General features: G+C 43.1%; 1 protein-coding gene across 7 annotated transcripts in view; it reads right to left on the reverse strand.

The window, feature by feature from the left end:
* sema5ba (sema domain, seven thrombospondin repeats (type 1 and type 1-like), transmembrane domain (TM) and short cytoplasmic domain, (semaphorin) 5Ba) overlaps window positions 1-20,000 on the reverse strand; it is a 190,854-nt gene that overhangs the window by 70,469 nt on the left and 100,385 nt on the right. The window lies entirely within an intron of this gene.

The raw sequence follows: 20,000 nt of genomic DNA on the forward strand, positions 1-20,000 counted from the left end.
TTTTTGAGGATGTAATGTATCATGGTTTCTGTGTCGAATTAAAAGGAAATGTAGCCTTTTTGCAGTCACAGCAGAGAGTTTTAATTCAAGCAATCAAAACTGGAAAGAGGAAGAAGCCGTTTCTCTTTCTATGATGCAAAGGTGTTGAGCTGGAAGTATTGAACGGTTCAGTATCTATGTGGTTGCCCACTCACCCTGCTACTGCCTCCCACTCACTGTAATTCCACATTACAGAGGCTGGCAGGTGATAGCAGACAGACTCTCCATGATCAACCAACCAGCACAACGGATTATTCCTTTCTTCCTCAAACACTTATTCTGCTTCATGCACCCACACATGTACAAATGCAGGTGCAGTACAAAACAAAGCAAAACACAGTATCTTCTGTATATGAAATACCAGCACAAATACATATTTTAACTGTGACCAAAGGATTACTGAATTTTTGTGCTTGTCCAAAGAGGATCTCGTTTGCTCTAAGTGATTGTGTTTTCATCCTGTTTCTCCTCTTTCTCAGTGTTATACGGATCAAGTTTTTTTTCATTTTGCATTGAGTCTCCGTACGTCCATAACGCTATTCAGCCAAATCCTTCTGTATTGTGTATATTTGAAAGCATATATGAAGAGTTTTTTTTCCTTCATTCCTATCATTTTCTCTCTGGCAGCATCCAGCAGAAAGATCTTTTGTGCAACATAGAGAGGATCTGGAACAAATTTTTAACCAACAGACTGAGGACATTTTTGTAAAATGATGACATAATGACTGCTCCTTAAAATTCAAAGTGCTGTTTGAAGATCCGATGTGAGTGTAGGGGCAAGGTTAATTAGGTTATGTCAGGGTTATGGTCAGTGGTCAGGCATGTAGTTATGATAGTGATGGTTAGGGTAAGGGGTGAGGGCATGCATTATGTCAGTGAAGAGCCTCAAAAAGAGGATGTACAAAGGCGCGCGCGTGTGTGTGTCTGTACATTAATCCAATGGTCAGCTGAAGGTACCATTACACTCATGCTCTGTACACCATCACAGCTTCCTGAGACATGCAGCATGTTACAGTGCAATGACCCCCCCCCCCCCCCCCCCTCCCCGCTCTCTGCTCTGTAACTCACATATTATTCCTCCATTCTGACAATGGCTGCATCAATAATTAAATCTCTGGCCAAATTGCGGCAGAGAAATTAATGAAGAGTGTGAATGAAATCAGGGATGACTCATCAAACTCAGAGCAAGAGTGAGGAGCTTGATACTGTGGGCAAATCAAGGATATGAATATCTGAGAAGGTCGGCTTAATGTCCATCTGTGGCCTTTCATTTCCATCCCCTGCTTTCTCCATGAATCCACCCTGCACTTCAGCACTGTGACAACTGAAGCTGCATGTGACCAGTATGACATAGATGACAAATCTTAGTGATGTATCCTGTCACGTATCACACTTGACCCTAAATCCAAGAAGTCAGGGTGTCCTAAAACGATATGTGAATTCCTCCTGTGCCGCAGTTATAATTGGAAAAGCACCTAAAACAATCAAGGGATTTATTTTTCTTCTGAGACATTCCCAACGATCTCTGTTGATGCAGGAGTTTGATCAAGGCATTTCCTGTTGAAAGAAACAAACAGTGACAGTCGACCTTGTGACCTCTTAGGGTCAAGCTCTGCTCTCACAAGGAAACTAAACACACACTGAGACCAAATAGCAGGAAACAGTCCAACCAGCTGTTCATCACAGTTGGAATTGTCATTTTAGCTTTGGCGGAGGGAAAGCCTGTTTATACTTCATTACACATTATTTTCAGATTTCAGTGAAGTATGATTAGAACAGTTTCATGACTTGGACTTAAACCATTTGTTTTGCTTCACAAATGGAGAACTTTGATGAATAAATAATGTGGCAAAGTTAGGCTGAGTTAGTGTGTAATGTCTTATTATGGCGATTCAGAAGACTACAGAAATAATGGTTGTAAGCAAACCAAATTATTCATTAAAGAAAAGGAAATTCATATTGAAGAATTGGACAGTGCCTTCAAAAATTGGCCGCACATTAATACAAATTGCTGTTCAGTGAAAACACAAACCCTGATGGAAAGTCCCTGAAGATTACAATGAATGCTGACTGAAAATCAGAGAGTATATTTACTAAAGCACTGTGCAGTGAAGTTTAAAGGTAGTTTGCCTAAACTTAAGATGTTACATGTCTACATGAGGGATGGACCATGAGTCATCAATGCTTTGATCGTTTACAAGGAAACTCGGTTTCATTCGCAAAATCAATTTTCAGTTTATTTGTTGGTTCTACCTTGTCAGGCATTGTCACCTACAAAAATCACTTAAGAGCAGTGATCTTGTCATTAAAATAAAATCAGCCATGCTTTGTCATTATCAGGATTTTAGCCAGAGCCTTATTCTGAAAAATTCTGACAGGAAGTAAGGAGATTGCAAGCTTGTTGTGAGCTAAACTATCATCACTCCATTGGCCATTCTGTGTTGTATGTTTACATCACACTCCCCCACCTCACTCTCCCACCTCCTGTTTTTGCGAAGGTAACATTCCTGTGTGACCTGGAGCACCATACCATTCATGGCTGTCCCGTCATACATTGTTGCATTAGAGGACCCACTTACCTTAAACAACTCAGTTAATGCTTCCAACACATCTATGAAGCCAAAACCTGTGTTAATCACATCCCTCGTTAGAGCAGAATACCTCTTTGCTACAATTATTGTTGGCCTGATTAGGTTTCCTGTTATATAATGCTTTTTGTTTTGAAATTGACTGTAAATTGCATGATGGCAAGGAGGCAGGTCCATTCACCTTCTCCCTCTGGTCCTCAGACCTCCCACTGCATCCCGTTCATCCAATCCCTGCCTGCCCTGTGTCGTTCTACCACATCTCATCCATTCAAAAGTGGTGCTCTGCCACATTGGTCTTCTTCACATCTCAGGTACCCTGTCACAATCCCTGTCTTGTGTCTCTGGTGTTAGTTTAGTTATTTCCTGTCTTATTTTGTAGTCTTGTCCGGTCTTCCTGTCCTCCCTCCTGTGATTACCTTATGTTTCTCACCTGCTTGATTACCACACCTGTGCCTTGTTTCCCTCCTGTATTTAGGCAAGGCAAGGCAAGGCAATTCTATTTGTAGAGCCTGTTTTCACCACCAGTTTGTCTCAAAGGGCTTCACATGGCATCATAACAACATCCTCTGCCCTCAGACCCTCACATCGACTAAGGAAAAACTCCATAGAAAACCCTTTTAACAGGGAAAAATCTGAGAAACCTCAGGGTGAGGAGGAGGATCCCTCACCAGGAGGGACAGATGTTAAGTAGATGTTGTTACAGACAAGAAAACAGTTTACAATGCAGAATGTGGGAAACATGGAAATGTTAATAACAGTTGAAGAAGGAAGCTTCTGGAAGGGGAGGCAGGGAGAGCAAGCCAGCTTGATGGGGGACTGGATGGTAGACTGGTTCATGGAAGGGGAGCGTGGGCCGGTGTAACAGTAGGGAATAAGAGGGTGGGGGGGTGATGCAGGCGGCGGTTGGAGCTCTGGTGGATCTGTGGAAACACAGAGAGACTGCGAGACACCAAGGCCAAACTACAAAGTGCAACAAGTAATGGTAATGACAGTTCCAAAAATGTGTGGGGAGGAGAGGAGAGGAGAGGCGGGAAGGGCTCCATGTAACCTGATGTGTCCCCCAGCAGTCTAAGCCTGTAGCAGCATAGCTATCAATGGTTCAGAGCTACCTGAACCAGTCCTAACTGAAGGCTCTGTCATAGAGGAAGGTCTTAAGCCTGGACTTAAACGTAGTTAAAGTGTCTGCCTCTCTGACCCATGGAGAGAGCTGGTTCCACAGTAGAGGAGCCCGGTAACTAAAGGCTCTACCTCCCAGTCTGTTTTTAGAGGTACTGGGAATCACTAAAAGACCTGCATTCTGGGAGCGGAGTGCTCTGGTCGGACAGTAGGGACTAATGAGTTCTTTCAAATAGGATGGAGCTTTATCATTGAGAGCCTTATAAGTCAGCAGAAGGACTTTGAAGTCGACTCTAGATCCTACAGGAAGCCAGTGGAGAGAAGCTAAAGTGGAGAGATGTGTTCTCTCTTCTTAACTCCCATCAAAACCCTCGCTGCAGCGTTCTGGACCAGCTGGAGACTCTTTAGAGAGTATTTAGGACATCCTGACAGGAGAGAGTTGCAGTAGTCCAGCCTAGAAGTGATAAATGCATGCACCAGTTTCTCAGCATCACTCTGGGAAAGGATATTCCTAATCTTAGCGATACTTCGCAGATGGAAGAAGGCGGTCCTGGTCACATGCTTTATGTGGGAGCTGAAGGAAAGGTCCTGGTCAAAAATGACCCCAAGGTTCCTTGCAGTTGTACTCAGGGTCAAGGTGATGCCATCTAGAGTAGTGATCCGATTAGAGAGGTGTCCCTGACGTGTTCAGGTCCAAACACGATGACCTCAGTTTTATCTGAATTTAGCATTAAGAAGTTAGAAGACATCCAGGATTTAATGTCTTTCAGGCAGTCTTGCAGATGAGTAAACTGGCTTGTGTCGTCTGGCTCCATCGACAAGTAAAGTTGTGTGTCGTCCGCATAACAGTGGAAGTTGATTGCGTGCTTCCGTATTATGTCACCTAATGGGAGCATGTAAAGAGTGAAGAGAATCGGTCCTAAAACTGAACCCTGTGGTACACCATATGTAACTCTACTGTACTCTGAATAGTCATTATTAACATGGTCAAGTCTCTGTAGCAGGATGCTGTGGTCGATGGTGTCAAATGCAGCACTGAGGTCCAAAAGGACAAGCACAGAGACAAGACCTCTGTCTGAAGCTATGAGAAGATCATTAGAGACTCTGACCAGTGCTGTTTCAGTGCTATGGTGTTCCCTGAATCCAGACTGGAAGGCTTCAAAGAGCTCGTTGCTGTGCAGATGTTCATGTAGCTGCTCCAGGACAACCTTCTCATGGATCTTGGAGATGTAGGGGAGGTTGGATATTGGCCTATAGTTGGCTAACACATCTGGGTCAAGAGAAGGTTTTTTTAAGTAAAGGGTTGACGACAGCCACCTTAAAGGCCTGTGGCTCATAACCTGTGACTAAGGAAAGATTAATTTGATTTAATATGGACGTGTTGACTAGAGGGAAGGCATCCTTAAGGAGGCTTGTTGGGATGGGATCCAGCAGACAAGTGGCTGACTTGGAGGAACCGACTGCAGAAGTTAATTCTGACAGGTCGATGGGGGAGAAACTGTCCAAGTATGCACCAAGTCTGGGAGGTGCTTCTATGGGGACTGTAGTCTGTCCTCCATTACTGGCAATCTTCGTTCTAATATTCACAATCTTTTCAGTAAAGAAAGAAAGGAAGTCGTTACTGCTGAGAGTTGGGGGGATGCATGGCTCAACAGCACTATGGTTCTTGGTGAGCCTGCCCACGGTGTTGAAGAGGAACCTGGGGTTGTTCTTATTCTTTTCTATCAGGGACGAGTAGTAAGCGCTTCTAGCATGACGGACTTCTTTTTTATATGTGTGCTGGCTGGAATGTGTCTTCCTTTCCAGTTGTCTGGTCTTCTGTTTTAAGGCACGCAGCTCTGGGCTGTACCAGGGAACTATTCTTTTTTGGGTGATAACCTTCTTCTTCAGGGGAGCTACGGCATCAAGTGTCCCAAGGAGTGCTGCTGCAGTGCTGTCCACAAGATAGTCTACCTGCGAGGGGGTGAAATCAGCATAACTGCCCATTATATCACTACAACGTGTGGCAGCAAGCTCTGCTGGAATAAGCTCCTTAAATCTAGAAACAGCAGTGTCAGATAGACATCTACTGAAGCGGGACTTTTTCCCAGGTAGGATATAATTTGTTAGTGTAAATTCAAATGTAATTAAGGAGTGATCAGACAAGACGGGGTTCTGAGGAAGAACTGTGATGAGGTCAGCTTCTATTCCATAAGTGAGCACTAAATCAAGGATGTGATTAAAGGTGTGAGTGGGTTTGTTTACCCTCTGACAGAAGCCAACAGAATCAAAAAGAGACTTAAACGCAGTGGCCAGAGAATCATCATTGACGTCCACATGGATGTTAAAGTCACCCATGACAATGACTTTGTCTGAGTTCAATGCCAAGTTAGACAGAAAGTCAGGGAATTCTTCTAAGAACTCAGAATAAGGTGCAGGAGGACGGTACACCCCAGCAAGTAAGAGTGGATTCTCTGCTTTCCAGTCTGGGTGGGAAAAGCTGACAGTCAGGCTCTCAAATGAGTTAATGAACTGTTAGGTCGAGGGTTAAGCACCAAATTTGACTGATAGATTGCAGCTCCTCCTCTGCCAGTGGTGCGAGGTACATGGAAGTTAATGTAACCAGGAGGGGAAGATTCATTTAAACTAACATACTCATCTTGCTGCTCCCAGGTTTCAGGAAGTACTAATAAACCAATCTGATAATTAGTAATTAAATTGTTCACTCGGAGAGACTTGGACGCGAGAGATCGAATATTAAGCAAACCACATTTAATAGTTGTACTGGGTTGATTTGCTGGAGCAGTTGTTTTAATTTTAACTAAGTTGCTATAAATTACTCCTCCAGATTTGGGTGCAGGCTTATAAAGCCTCGGGGCAGACACAGTTTCTATAGGCTGGGTGGGTGACAACACGAAGGAACCAGCAGAGGGGCGTGTTAAACTGCAGCTCTGCCTGCTGGTCTGAACTCTGGGTGCTTGTCAGGGATTAGTATTGCTAATAAATTGGCCTCTGTTCCTAGATAAGAGAGATGCACCATCCAAAGTAGGATGGACGCCATCTCTCCGAATCAGACCAGGCTTTCCCCAGAGGAGCTCCAATTGTCTATGTAAGCCACGTTGTTATCTAAGCACCACCTGGACATCCAGCGATGGAATGAACGCATGCGGCTAAACATGTCGTCACTCGCTAAATTGGGCAGCGGGCCAGAGAAAACTACGGAGTTCAACATTGTTTTCGCGTAGTTGCACACCGAAGCCATGTTAACTTTAGTTAATTCCGACTGGCGAAGCCGGGTGTCATTAGCGCCGACATGTATTACAATCTTACTGTATTTAACCTTACGTTTTGCCAGCAGCTTTAGATTTGCCTCAACGTCGCCCGCTCTGGCCCCTGGGATGCACTTTATGCTCGCTGGTGTCTCCACCTTCACGTTGCGGAGAACAGAGCTGCCAATGACTGATGTCGGCTTCACAGTGGGGCTGCGAGCAACAGAGCCGACATGTAGAGTTTCACTCTCAGCGGGTTTGTCGCTGAGTGGGGAAAAGCGGTTGGAAACATGAAGGGGTTGGTGGGCAAACACGGGCTTACTGCGTCTAGGTTTCCCTCGTGGTGTCACCCAGCGGGACTGGCTAGTTCCCGGCTGCTCGGGAGCTGCTAGCGGTGGCTAGGCTAGGTGGCTCTGCACTCGCTAAGGTGGACTGAGAAGCTCCTGAAGGTAAAGGACTAGCGCTAGCTTCCATGGTGCGGAGCCGAGTCTCTAACTCACTAAGCCTCGCCTCCAGGACTACAAACAAACTACATTTATTACACGTACCATTATCACTAAAGGAGGCAGAGGAGTAACTAAACATCTGGCACATGGAGCAGCAGAGGTGGGGGGAGGCGGAAAGAGAGAGCAGCCATAGCTAATGTGCTAAGGTTATCTAATGGACCTGTGGCAAATATGACAAATAGAACGAGGAATTTCAGAGCAAAGTCCTGCTAAAGACTTAATTAACAGAAACGTCTGTATTACACCAATACGTAGAATACAGTGGTGCTTAAAGAGATTAAATTAGCAGTACACCTGAGGGAGGATTGAGAGAGTCGAACAACACAGCAACAGTATTACAGGCAGGAAATGACATAACACGCTCACAGGTATCAGGTTTCAGGAAACAGGGTCCAGAGCACAGTTGGGAGTACCCAGACCTCAGTGTTTTCCCCTGTTCGGGGTTGGGTCATTGTTGTTGTTATTATTATTGTAGTTCGTTGTTTCAGTACGTGCTGTTGTGAAGTTTGGATGTTTCACAATCTTGTCACGGGTCTTAAGTTCTCAGTCTCAAGTCTCCGGTCTCTGGTCTCACGTCTCCAGTCTCCAGTCTCCAGCTTCAAGTCGCCAGTCACAGGCAGTCTGCCTCAAGTCGCCAGCCTCAAGTCACAAGTCTCCACCTATCTCTTCAATAAACCTCTTTTGTGCACCCTCCAATACTCAGTCTGCCATTGGGTCTACCTTCATCCACCCCGTTCCGTAACATGCCCTCCATCACCCCAACTCTGCCTTCCACTGGAGGACTCAGTACTCCCTCCCAGGCTCAGACACCCTGCCAGGGTCTACACCAGCCTGAATCACGTTCACGGAGATGGAACCAAAACCCTCTTCTCAATAAATTGTGTCATTTGATAATCCTGTGGGTGTGTCTCCTTGTTATATAACGTTTTGTTTGTCGTAAATTAATTCTTTATATATGTGACTGATTTGATAACATAGATCAGATATATTTCTGTTCACTGCTGCCATGCTTGTTTTTACATGAATTCTATATCTCCATTCAGGAGGAATCAATCCCCTCTCAAGGACATAATGCGATTACTTTACTCTAATCAAAGAGAACCTGTAGAATAACAATTATCTAATTTTTCCTAAAATTATGAATAAAACATAAAGTTTTAATAATTTCCGCTACCTGAGAGTCAAGTCAGTTCTTTAGATAATTGTCCAACATTATGTTTCAAAGGCTTCTGTGCATGACTGCACTATCACACCACCTGATCCCATCTGAAGTCATCATACACTCATCACTCAAATTAAGATGTGGGTTTTCTTTGAGGGTCTGTAACATGATGGTCACAATTAAGGTAATATTACTATCCACTTGTATCAACAAGAATTACTGTATGCACAAGCACACATTGGTCCCAAATTGTTAAGACTGAGAGAAAACTCACTGAACGGAACCAAACTAATACTCAAGAGCAACAAAGTAAGTGTACCGTCTCCCACTCAAGAGCTCAACATATTCCATTTTACTGGTACAGTGCAGCTTTGCTTTTGTCTGTGTCCCAGCCTCGCATCTGGTAAAGACGTATTTAGCTTTACAGAGACAGACCATCATGCTGCACAGCAGGATGGCCACCTGGGGGCTGCTCATCATCAGCTGGCTGCGGGAGTCAGAGACCACAGCTCAACTCAAACAGCCCCGAACACAAATTCCACATCAAGGACAAATCCCAGGCCCCGAACACACAGGGGACCACTCCTGTCTCACGACTTGTGATGTGCCCTCAGCAAGAACACCAACAAAAAACAAAAATAAAGTATCTGACTTGGAAAATAAGGACACAAGAAACTAGATGTGACCTTAATAGTGAGTCTTACTCAGGAAAAAACTGTGATTTGGGTCCCTTCAGATCGGCAATAATAGCAGTTGAAAATTGAGCAGCTCTACAAGGGATTTACTCACTTTTTTGGTGCGAGAAACTGCAAAAAAAAAAAAAGAAGACGAAAAACCCGCTGTCCCTTTCTACAATGCATTTACAAAAAGGGCAAAGCAATCAGAGTAGAATGCTTGACTGTGCTCTGCCACATGGAACATTGCAATTCAATTGCAGCACACCTACAGGGTCAAAGTGAGGCTTTGTGTGTTTTGGAGCAAACACAGACAAAAATCAAAAGTCAAGTAAGACTGTTTTCCTTGGCAGACACGTGTTTTCCAGTCCTCTCCCACCTTGTCTTGGATTTACATGATGTGAGATGCCGGTCTGGATGAATGAGCACCGATACGACACTATTTAGCACAGAGGTCTGCATACTGATGTGCAACCCGATTCCTCCTCCATGCAAAACAAAACTAGCAGAGCGAGAAAATAACAGCACAATGAAAATAATTCAGTGAAGGAAAGAACCTGATAGAAATGCAACAGCGGTTCCACATCAGAAACAGTTATAATATTATCCTGAGGACGAATGTCACAGATGCCCTTTATTGCTGCTTAATGCAAATGAGAGAATGGAACAAGGACAAGGGCAGAGGAAGCAACAGAGGGAGAGCTGCTGGTTAGAGCAGGATGGATGGAAACAGATATGTAGAGATCCAGACAGTAATATGGTGTTTACGTTCCACCTCCATGTTGCTGCTGTCTTATCTTTACAGGGATTATCTGATGGACTGACAAAGACCTCCCTCCTCCCTCTCCGATTTCTTCCCTTTGCATCTCTGGACTCCCTCATATTGCCAAACACACATATTTACTCTTTCATACACCAAGCCAAGATTCTTGCCCAAAGCCATTCCAAACATCCACCATAACTTTGTCACAACAAAAACATGGTGAACTTCTCAACCGTGATTAGTGTTTGTTCGTGTGTTTTATGAGATAAGAAAAGGGTTTGAGAGTTATAGCAGTCTTTGACAAATCATTTTTCGTAAACTAGTAGATTTATCATAGAATAAATATGCCGTATGCAGGCTACTGACTAGCCAGTTGTGAAAGTAGTTGAAAAATTACACAGAAAATTTTGAGAATCAAACCACTTGTGAACCACACTATTTTTGTGACACAAGGAGAACATCCTAAAGCTGCTGGCAACTGACTGACTCTAATGTTTCCTTAGAGCTTTTATAGCATGTAGGCAGCCAACTACTCTGAAACAGACGCTGTACCTCTGAGCCTAGGTTTATTCCTAAGTTGTAAGTAGGTATATTAACTAAAGACTAAAATATCCAAATCTAGAAAAAGTGTTCTTTTATAAGTGTTATAAAATCACTTTTGCACATTTTAAATCTACAAATGATTTTATTTAGGTAAACCTTAAAAGAAGCCAGCAAAGTGAAACACTGTCCACGCTCACATTTCTAACTACAACTCACCAGCGTCACATTTATTCTTTCTGCCTTCCTTCAGTGTGTCCTTCATCTCTGTCAGTGCAGCTACTTAAGCTCAGTCAAAAGGGAGATCAACACATCTGTGACCTCGTAGCGACTGACTGACCAGCTGCCACCTTAAGTTGCATTCTTTACCGCCTCCTCACAAAAGGCGAACACTTGGGCCTGTGATGCTTTCACCATGTCAAGTAACCACATATCTGTGGATGCAAGTGAAAAAGAGAGACAGAAAGAGAAGTACAGTACATCCTCTGGAGCCATGATGTCACCACTGACATCATCTACTATTGTTCTAAACCATCACGACATACAAAGTGAAACCATTAGATTGCATTCAGGAATTGAAGTGAAAGCTCAAATTTACCATTTAGAACAGGTAAAAAATTATGGACTGGATTTTACTCTATTATTTCATCATTACAGGTCATAAAAAATGTAAATATATATAATACTGCTCTGAATCTGCAAATTGAATAATAAACAATTAGATAATAAGTTTTTACCTGTGCTAAAAATTTAACGTGGAAGGAGTGACTTTAGATAGCTTCACTCACAAAAATAAAATTTAATGTGAAGGGATGTACACGGTCAGCAGAGAAAGATATCTTTAACTGTACGCAGGATTACATAATCTGAAAACAGAGGCTCTTCTGAACACGCGTCAGTGTCACATTGAGCCTGAAGCACAAAGAGATGTGTTCAATCAGCAGAGCGGAACAGGGTTTTTAACCGGCCACACTGGTTCTGTTTGTTCTAACCATAAATGAATGAATGAATAAAGAAACTTACAGTACACTGTGGAGGACAGCGTTTTTAAGCAACAAGGATAGAAAAAAGGAAAGCAGAGAACAGCGATGTGGTCAGTGTGGCTGCTGAAATTGATTCCATTGATTGCTGACTGCAGACTGTGACACTGCTCAGGTTACACACTGAGGATGGATTCACTGTGTTAAGACTTAAGTGTGACACTGTCACTTTCCCTCTGATTATGGACTCATACTGTACATTTTGTTTTCTCCTTCATATTCAACATGTAAATAAAGGCTAAAACTAATCAACAACCAAGCTGAAAGCATTTGTGTTGTTATTTGAAGAAGGTTAGAATTGGTTTTGATTTCACTGATTTATGATTTTGGTAATGGGAATCATGTTTTGTAGTTTTTAGTTGTACCAACTACTAAAAGGTGGCTTGTGACTTCCCTGGTGTGGTAAAATGGAGCAAAACGTAAGAAAATGTCTTCAATTCCAAAGGGTTGAACATACCATTGTTGCAGGTACTGTACAATGGAAACGTGTGTGTATAAAGAGTGTGTGTGTGAGAAATCATTTTGTACTTCTCGAAATACCTGACAAAGAAAGACACCTCATATTTGACAAAAACTGACACCATCATGACTTTGAAAAAAAAATATTTCAAAAAAAATACATCTCACAAACTATCCAGGTATTCAGCGGCATTGTGTATGTCCATGGGTTTGCACAGATATGTTGGTAGGAGGTAAATCAATACTCCATCTCCTGTTTGTGCCCTGCAACGTGAGGAAGAAAGAGAGAGCCATCCTAATGCAGCCCTGTTGGTATTATTTTCTGACTTTGAAACTGCAAAAGAAGGCAGGAGAAAAGGAAGAGGGTCTAGCAAGTATTCTTTCCCATCACTGACACAAAAATACTGTCCATCAAAGGTTTGCCGTTATTCTTCGTAATGACAGCAGTGGAATAGCTCATCTGTCACATATGCATCCTGATACAAAGAAAAATAAATAAAAGAGAAACCTAAGATGAAAGCAGAGCTCTTGCTTTAGCTTGTCTTTTCTACTCCCACCTATCTAACACTTGAGATTCTCTATACCTCTGGTGTTTTTACCTCTCTCCCACTCCTCTGTTTTATCCCCTGCCACACACACACACACACACACACACACACACACACACACACACACACACACACACACACACACACACACCTCCCACCGCCTTCCTCCTGCTGTTCTGATTGTAGCGGAGATCAGGCCGAGCAGCACATCAGAGAAAGTGCTCTGTCAGTGGGTGCAGCTAGGACAGAGCATGTGGGTGGATTGTAATCAGACCCACCACCAGCATTAATACCAGAACCACATCCCACGAAAAGGACAGAGAGAGAGAGAGAGAGAGAGAGAGGTTAAAATAAAGAAGAGAAGAAGTGTGGAGGACAGAGACATCCAAGATTATGCAGCAGCATCTGATGTTCTGTGTGCCGAGTATGAATCCTGAGCAGTCCCTTGGAGACGTAGCTGGGTGGGTGATGATCAGTTTGTTTGAGAGTACCTTACAGTATGTGTGGAAAAAACAGGGGATGTTGTTGGCGTAATATTAGTTAAAATGAACTGTCCCTTCTCCCATTCACATTTTATCAAACAATTCTACACCAGAAGATGTGGTGTACCTTCATCGTGAGCTGACATCACTCAAGGGAGATACTGCAATTATAACGCACTAACCAAAAAAGTAAAAAAATATAAACAAATGTGTTGTTATTGTGGGATAATTTGGAAGCATTTCCCTGGAAATACACGCAGCCTGACGAATACCTTGAAAACAGTCACTCATGTTGACAGGCTCCAATAAAATGTAATCCCCATTTCTACTGCACATGTGCATATATGAGAGTTTTTTAAACAGTCAACCTACTTAAAAAAAAAGGCTGATTTACCACTTGCAGATTGCAAATAGACAACTTGACTTTTCAGTTTTGTTTGTGTGTGTTTTCTGGTGTGTTACATTCAATCTCACGAAACAAAAACAGCAGCAGTGACGGTCTTTCTAAAGTTACTATTTCACATTGTTTCCTATAAACTGCTTTTCAAACTCAACACCATCTGAGTGATGTTAGAGTGCTGCTTCGACAGGAATGAAGAAAGCAGAAGTCCCAGATGTGATTGGTGGCCTTCTGGTTTGAGCCAGAGCTGAGAAATACGCCTGTCTTCTGCAGGGCCATTTGACCCGAGATTGAATGCTAATTAACGATGATGTTAGCATGTGCTGCAGGTATTTAGTGAGTGGAAAAGCGGCTCTATAGCTGGTTGACAGCTGAGTTGACTTTTGTAGAGATCATGACTTTCACAAACTGAATGAAGATCATAGATGTAACAGTCTTTTCAGCTCAAACCTTTTGTAGCCGTTGGAAAATATTTTCTCCATGAACAGTTTAAGCCTTGGCAGGTAACAATACACTGAAAATGGTTCAGTTTTCATTGTGTGAGAGTGCAGGCGTAGGTCAGTCAATCACAGACCTAAGAGAGACATGAGTCAGAAATCTGCTGGGGGATCTCCACTAAATATGACACACCGAGCAGGCTTGCAAAGCAGCACATCATGCAAGGTAAGCTTACTGAGGCCTTTTTTATGTGAGTACAGTTGCTGATTTGACAAAATAGCAATAAGATGAGACAATTTTGTTACTATATGAATATAATTAATAACATACACATTTTCAGGGAAGTGTGCATGCGGAATAGATCTGTTTATGCCAAAACGTTACGCTCAAAATGAATACCCGAGTTTCAAGTTATCCATAAATCTGAGTTCAAGGACATAAAAGCAGGTAATTCATTCTGTACACCAGTGTTAGGTTTCGTTCAGGAGGTTTCATGTCATTTTCAAATCAACTTCAACACAAAATAGTAAAAACACAAAACATAATAAAAGATAAAGATATATTTTAATATCCCAATGGGGAAATTTGTCCAGGGCTCAAGCTGCTGCATCGCAAAACACACTTGCCAAAAACTTGACAATGCAACCCCCCCCCCCCCACACACACACACACACACACCAAAAGATCCATTTTATTTATCATCTAATAGTAGAATTCCCCAGCACCTCCAGGGACTGTGCCTGCCTGCTTTTCCACCATAAGAACCCAACAGCAGGGAGGTGGTGTGTGTGAGAGACATATCAGCTCTGAAGGCCTGGAGTGGTGAGCAGGTTCTACACACCAGGGAAACTATTAGTACGACTCCTCGGAGACACAGCAGTGTGCTAGGGACATTGCTCCGCTGGAGCAGAGTGGAGCTCGTCACCTTACTCTCGCTCATATTCACTCTTCTTTTCTTATTGGTCTTTGCCCCAGCTTGGTATGTATGATTTCCAGTGTTGTTCTCAGTGTTGCTATCTGCTTGAGTCTCTTCTTTTCTTCCTGTTATCTTTCCTGTCTTTGTCTCCTACCTACCTCTTTATCCCCAGCTCTCCTTTCTGTCACCTCTCTCTCTCTCTCTCTCTCTCTCTCTCCCCGTCCCTTACAGTCTCTTTCTCCTCTGATTGCCTACGCTTTCAGTCCTCTACGCTTGCCTGCTCACTAATGGCCATGGCAGGTGTTCTCCCAGGTGCCTGAACAGAACGGCCTGAGCTGAGCCTTTAAGAAGCCCTGGCATCAGCACCTCTGTGGTCCTCCCCCCTCCTGCATGGACCGTCTTCAAAACTCTCCACTATAGGAAGACTGCAAAGCTGGCATGTGCACACTTCTGTGACTCCACAGGCACACATTCATGTATAGAGCAAAAACACCTGAAGCCCCTCAGCCCCCTGCTTGCGCCCAGACAGGCTTGTTATGGCTTCAGGTGTGAGGCAGATTGGTCTGAGCCAGCTCTCGAATTTTGTGCTGTCATGACCTTTTGGATGCCACACCAACAAATACAATCTCTAATAGCTTCACATACTGAAGGGGGGAGGGGGGGTTGATGATGACAGGGGAGCGTGGATACAGCGGATGATAATGGCCCACTTGAAAAGCTCAGGCCAGCCATCCAAACACATGAATGGAGCATATTGTGACCAGACCTTCACTGGGTCTTTGCCTCACAATCAATCTGCAAATGGTCTCTAAAAATGTGACTTTCCTGCTTCCCATAATGGACGACCTTTATTTTAAGTCAAAGCTGCTCATGCTTTGCGTCCCTGAGGCCTGGGTGAGTTTCTAGAAGTGTGTCTCAACTTGTGTGTGTGTGTGTGTGTGTGTGTGTGTGTGTGTGTGTGTGTGTGTGAGGCATTTATTTTCAAGGCAACAGTTTATGCTGCTTTAGAATAAAATATTGTTGAGTTTGGATATAAACTAAAAAATCTGTGCAATGTACAGTCATGGGAGAACAATTGTAAACTGACTGAAAATAACCAGAACTACTGCACTGTAGTTGTATGCCATCATGCAAGGTTACAGTGACCTTGAATTTTGACCTAAAAATCTTGCCAAAATTCAACAGAGTCCCTCAAGACATGCAAAATGACACATTGCATTGAAGTGATACTTCCACCAAAAGTGTATCTTCCTTTCAAGTACTAACAAATAGGTTTCTTTAAGTCAGTTATGTAGATTTTTTTTCTCCGGCTGCAAATTTAGCTTGAAACTAATGTTACCCCTGTAGACAGGCAGACACAAACTACTTACAACAGAAAAAGTGTCCAGAAATGCTTGTCTGCAGACTTTCCAGCACATCGTCAGGGAGAATCCACATCTCCTTTATCCAGGCGTAATCCAATCAAGAAACAACAAACTACAATTGTTCTGGTCCAGCCTTTCTCTTAACAACTGTAGAGGATAATTAGGAGTACTTGTAAGCAGAATATAGTTTTGTGGTAAAGTATTACTCAGTATGGCTCAGACGTAGCATGGCCATCTACCAACCAAAGGGTCACTGGTTGGATCCTCACTTCCCCGCGTGCCCATGTTCAAGTATCCTTGAGCGAGACACTGAGCCCTTAATGGCTCCTGATGGCCCTTCGACAGACTGGCGGCCTTTCCAGAGTGAACCCCACCTCTCGCCCAATGTCAGCTGGGATAGGCTGCAGCCCCCCCGTGACCCTTCACAGATAAGTGGTATAGAAAATGGATGAATGCATGGATTGATGAATTATTACTGTAAGGGGATCTCCGGTCATATGGATGGAGAACCAGAAAACATAATGCCGACAGTACAGAGGCATACAAAAGATCCTTTATTCATTGTAAATAAAAATGGCTCCTAAATTTGTTTCCAGGCAAGAGTACAGAATTACAAGGGTCATGAGGGAGTCCAAACAGTTGAACCTGTTTGGACTCAAGCAAACTGACTCAGTGTGAAAGCAGCCTTGGCTCTGACAGGATATTTAAGCAACACTTCTTTACTGTTTCAGGAATCTGCCTCAGAGAAGCAAGTGTTTGATGTCAAAGCCGAGGCTTGAACTGGCAGGTGGGAGATTTGGGTTTGCTTTCTATTCGGTTATACAACAGCAACAAAAAAAAAAAGACGGGAGTATTTTAAGATGCCGCCCTCCTCTGTCTCTTAGGACAGCTTTGGTTTACTGGCAGTGACTATGGGGGTGCAGACCCTCCTCTCTGCTTCACTGGGCAGTTTGTATAATGTTCACATTGATTTCAGTCTTGGCATCATGGATGACACCTCTGCATTTGCCAGAGTGAAGAGAGTTCTGCTCATTTATCCCTATAGCTCTCAATACACAGAGCTTACGCGCGCCTGTGTGTGTGTGTGTGTGTGTGTGTGTGTGTGTGTGTGTGTAGACAAATTTAGAGCATTTAGGGCATCTGAGTGCATTTGTGGGGGTGATTATATGTAACTGTTTTCGATGTGAAGTAAGGAGGCTAAGATGGAAGATGTTTAAAAAGTGAGTTCAGTCTAAAGTAGAAAGAAAAAATGTTTCTCCTCCTTGCCAGCTGCACTGATCCTCTATCGCAACAAATTTGGAGGGAGAGGGTTTGGGTTTAGGGTGAGCAGTCTGTTTTCATGGTTCCTACATGAAACTGCACGTAAAAAGGTTTGCGGGTTATCTGGAGTAACTGGGTACTGATTCCTCGTAATGATTTCCAAATGTATTTTTTGGCGCTTTGAGCACCTCAAGACAAATGCCTTGCAGTTCCATTGAATTCAAGAGATATCTGGACAGCAAAATGGTTTAGATGGTCAAACAGCACTGCAGGCAAGAGAAAAATGAAATATTTTTGATTCTCGGTTGGATTGCCCCTTAAATGCAGGAGAAACTAACAGTTTAATGGAACTGCCAAGAGCAACAAAACCAGGGTGAAAACAAATGAAAACGCTCATAAGTCAACTTCTCTCTTGCACAAGTAGACAACTAGCACACCCAGACAAAGACCACATTGATACTGGGAGTGACACGCGGGTGGCAGCTGTACACATCATGTCATTCAGTTGTGGCAGCTGTGAAAGGGGACTTTGTCAGAAAAAGTCAAGTCTGGTGATGTGCTTTCATCAGGGAAATGCAGAGGACAATAATGTTGGTCCTTGTCTTTGAAATAATTATACAACCAATGTTGCTAATCAGATTCTTAAGATGTTCCTAGGTCTTTGCCTTGAAGAGATGGAAAACTTTGAAAAAAAACATAATAATATAAATAAATAATATATTGTACAGTCAACTGAAGACAGAGTAACCAGTATTGTCTCTGGGTAAAGACTGCTTCTTTACGAAGCGACAGTGAGGTGCCATCTTTGATTATCAAGTCCCATAGAGGATCTGCAGATTATGATTTGTGATGATGCAATGGTATGGCAATCCTCAGCCTCAGGTCTAACTCTCCTATGTAGTCTATATCAAAGCTACTCCACCGCTCATCACCACAGGCCAATTCTTGAACACCCCCCTGAAGGAGGCAGCGACACATAGAAAGGGGTGTATCTAGAAGAAGTCGTCACACTCAATCCAGTTACACCTGCAACAATCTCAGAAACCACCAGCTATGAACAGCCTCTGGGGGCAATGGCCAACATTTTGAGTGCTCCACTGTAGCCAGCAAATGTCTGGGCTGAGACAAACTCCCACCGTTGTTGGTATGTTTTACAACCTTGCGAGGCAACATCATGACTGGATGATTGTACATCTAACATAGGAATGCTAAGAAGCTAAATCATCCTCTCACAGTAGACGTGTTCCGCACATGGACTGTTTACCTGCATGGAACCAAAGCCCACTCAAATATGACTGTTCAATTCAAGTCTGACTACAAACCAGAATATCTAATAAACGTCTCCCTTGTCCTCATATTCTGCACTTATCCTCTGCAACATGGAAGAACTATTTATAAGTACTTCACATGACACACAAACTTAATACTGATCCTAATCTTTCATCACATTACTTTCACATTTCTTGCAGCAGTTAACAGCAGTTTCGAATACACAGCATACACATCTACATTATTAGATAATTATCATGACTGACCAAAAAATGACCCAACCTGCACATCAGCAATCACCAAGTGCTCGATATTTGAGACGTTTCAAGCAGATCTGTCAAACTAGAAGTGCGAGTTAGCGCCGATTCAGTGTTTCTTACCATCACCAATCAAAAGCACCACAGTACAGCCTTATACCAGTAGAAGTCCTGTCATAAAATTAAACATATCCAGCACAACCTAAAGGTAGTTAAAATAATGCAACTGACATGGAAAATGATTTAGCAGTTGGTGAATTTTACATTCTTCCAGGAATCCAGAAGCCTCAGGAAGAACAGTTACATCCTGGTACCGCATGCGTGTGTCTGGCCAAGACTTATCGAAGGATTTTGGAGACCTCGGCTGATTAAGTGACTCACAAAACGACCAATTACACTTTGTATCCTCTGATTCCAAAGAATCAGTTTATTACAGAGAAAGGAGAGGGGGCCCACCCCGTATTTCTCAGGATGAGTAAGACTGTAGTGTCATCAACTTCAGATGAAATCTGATCGCTGCGGTGACAGTTTCAAGTGCAAAAGTCAAAATAGCCAGCAAGAGTGAGTCTCCCTGTGCTGAGCTTCCTGACATTTAAGAAACAGAAGGTACAAGCTCATTGGTGATGACAGATGTTACAATAGGCTTGTATTTAAACCTCATCCCCTGCCAAAGGTCATCAATCACATTGAAAACATTCCAAAGCAGCAGACAAGTGTATACAAATGTGTAAAAAAAAGTACTGCACATGGAAAAAGTGGCTTCATGCAAGTCTACATCCTTCTAAAAGGCGAGGAAATCGAGTGCAGTACATCAGTCACAAACGTTGCATCAAAATGTGACAGAAGGAACATCTGAAAGATATACCAGAGAGAAAAACTCCGCGAGGTAGATTTTCCTTCCATGCTCCTGCACTGTGTATTCCACAGCAAA

This window comes from Aulostomus chinensis, chromosome 12 (assembly GCF_037954235.1).
Source record: "Aulostomus chinensis isolate RoL2024-O1b breed Wild chromosome 12, RoL_Achi_v1.0, whole genome shotgun sequence".
NCBI lineage: Eukaryota > Metazoa > Chordata > Actinopteri > Syngnathiformes > Aulostomidae > Aulostomus > Aulostomus chinensis.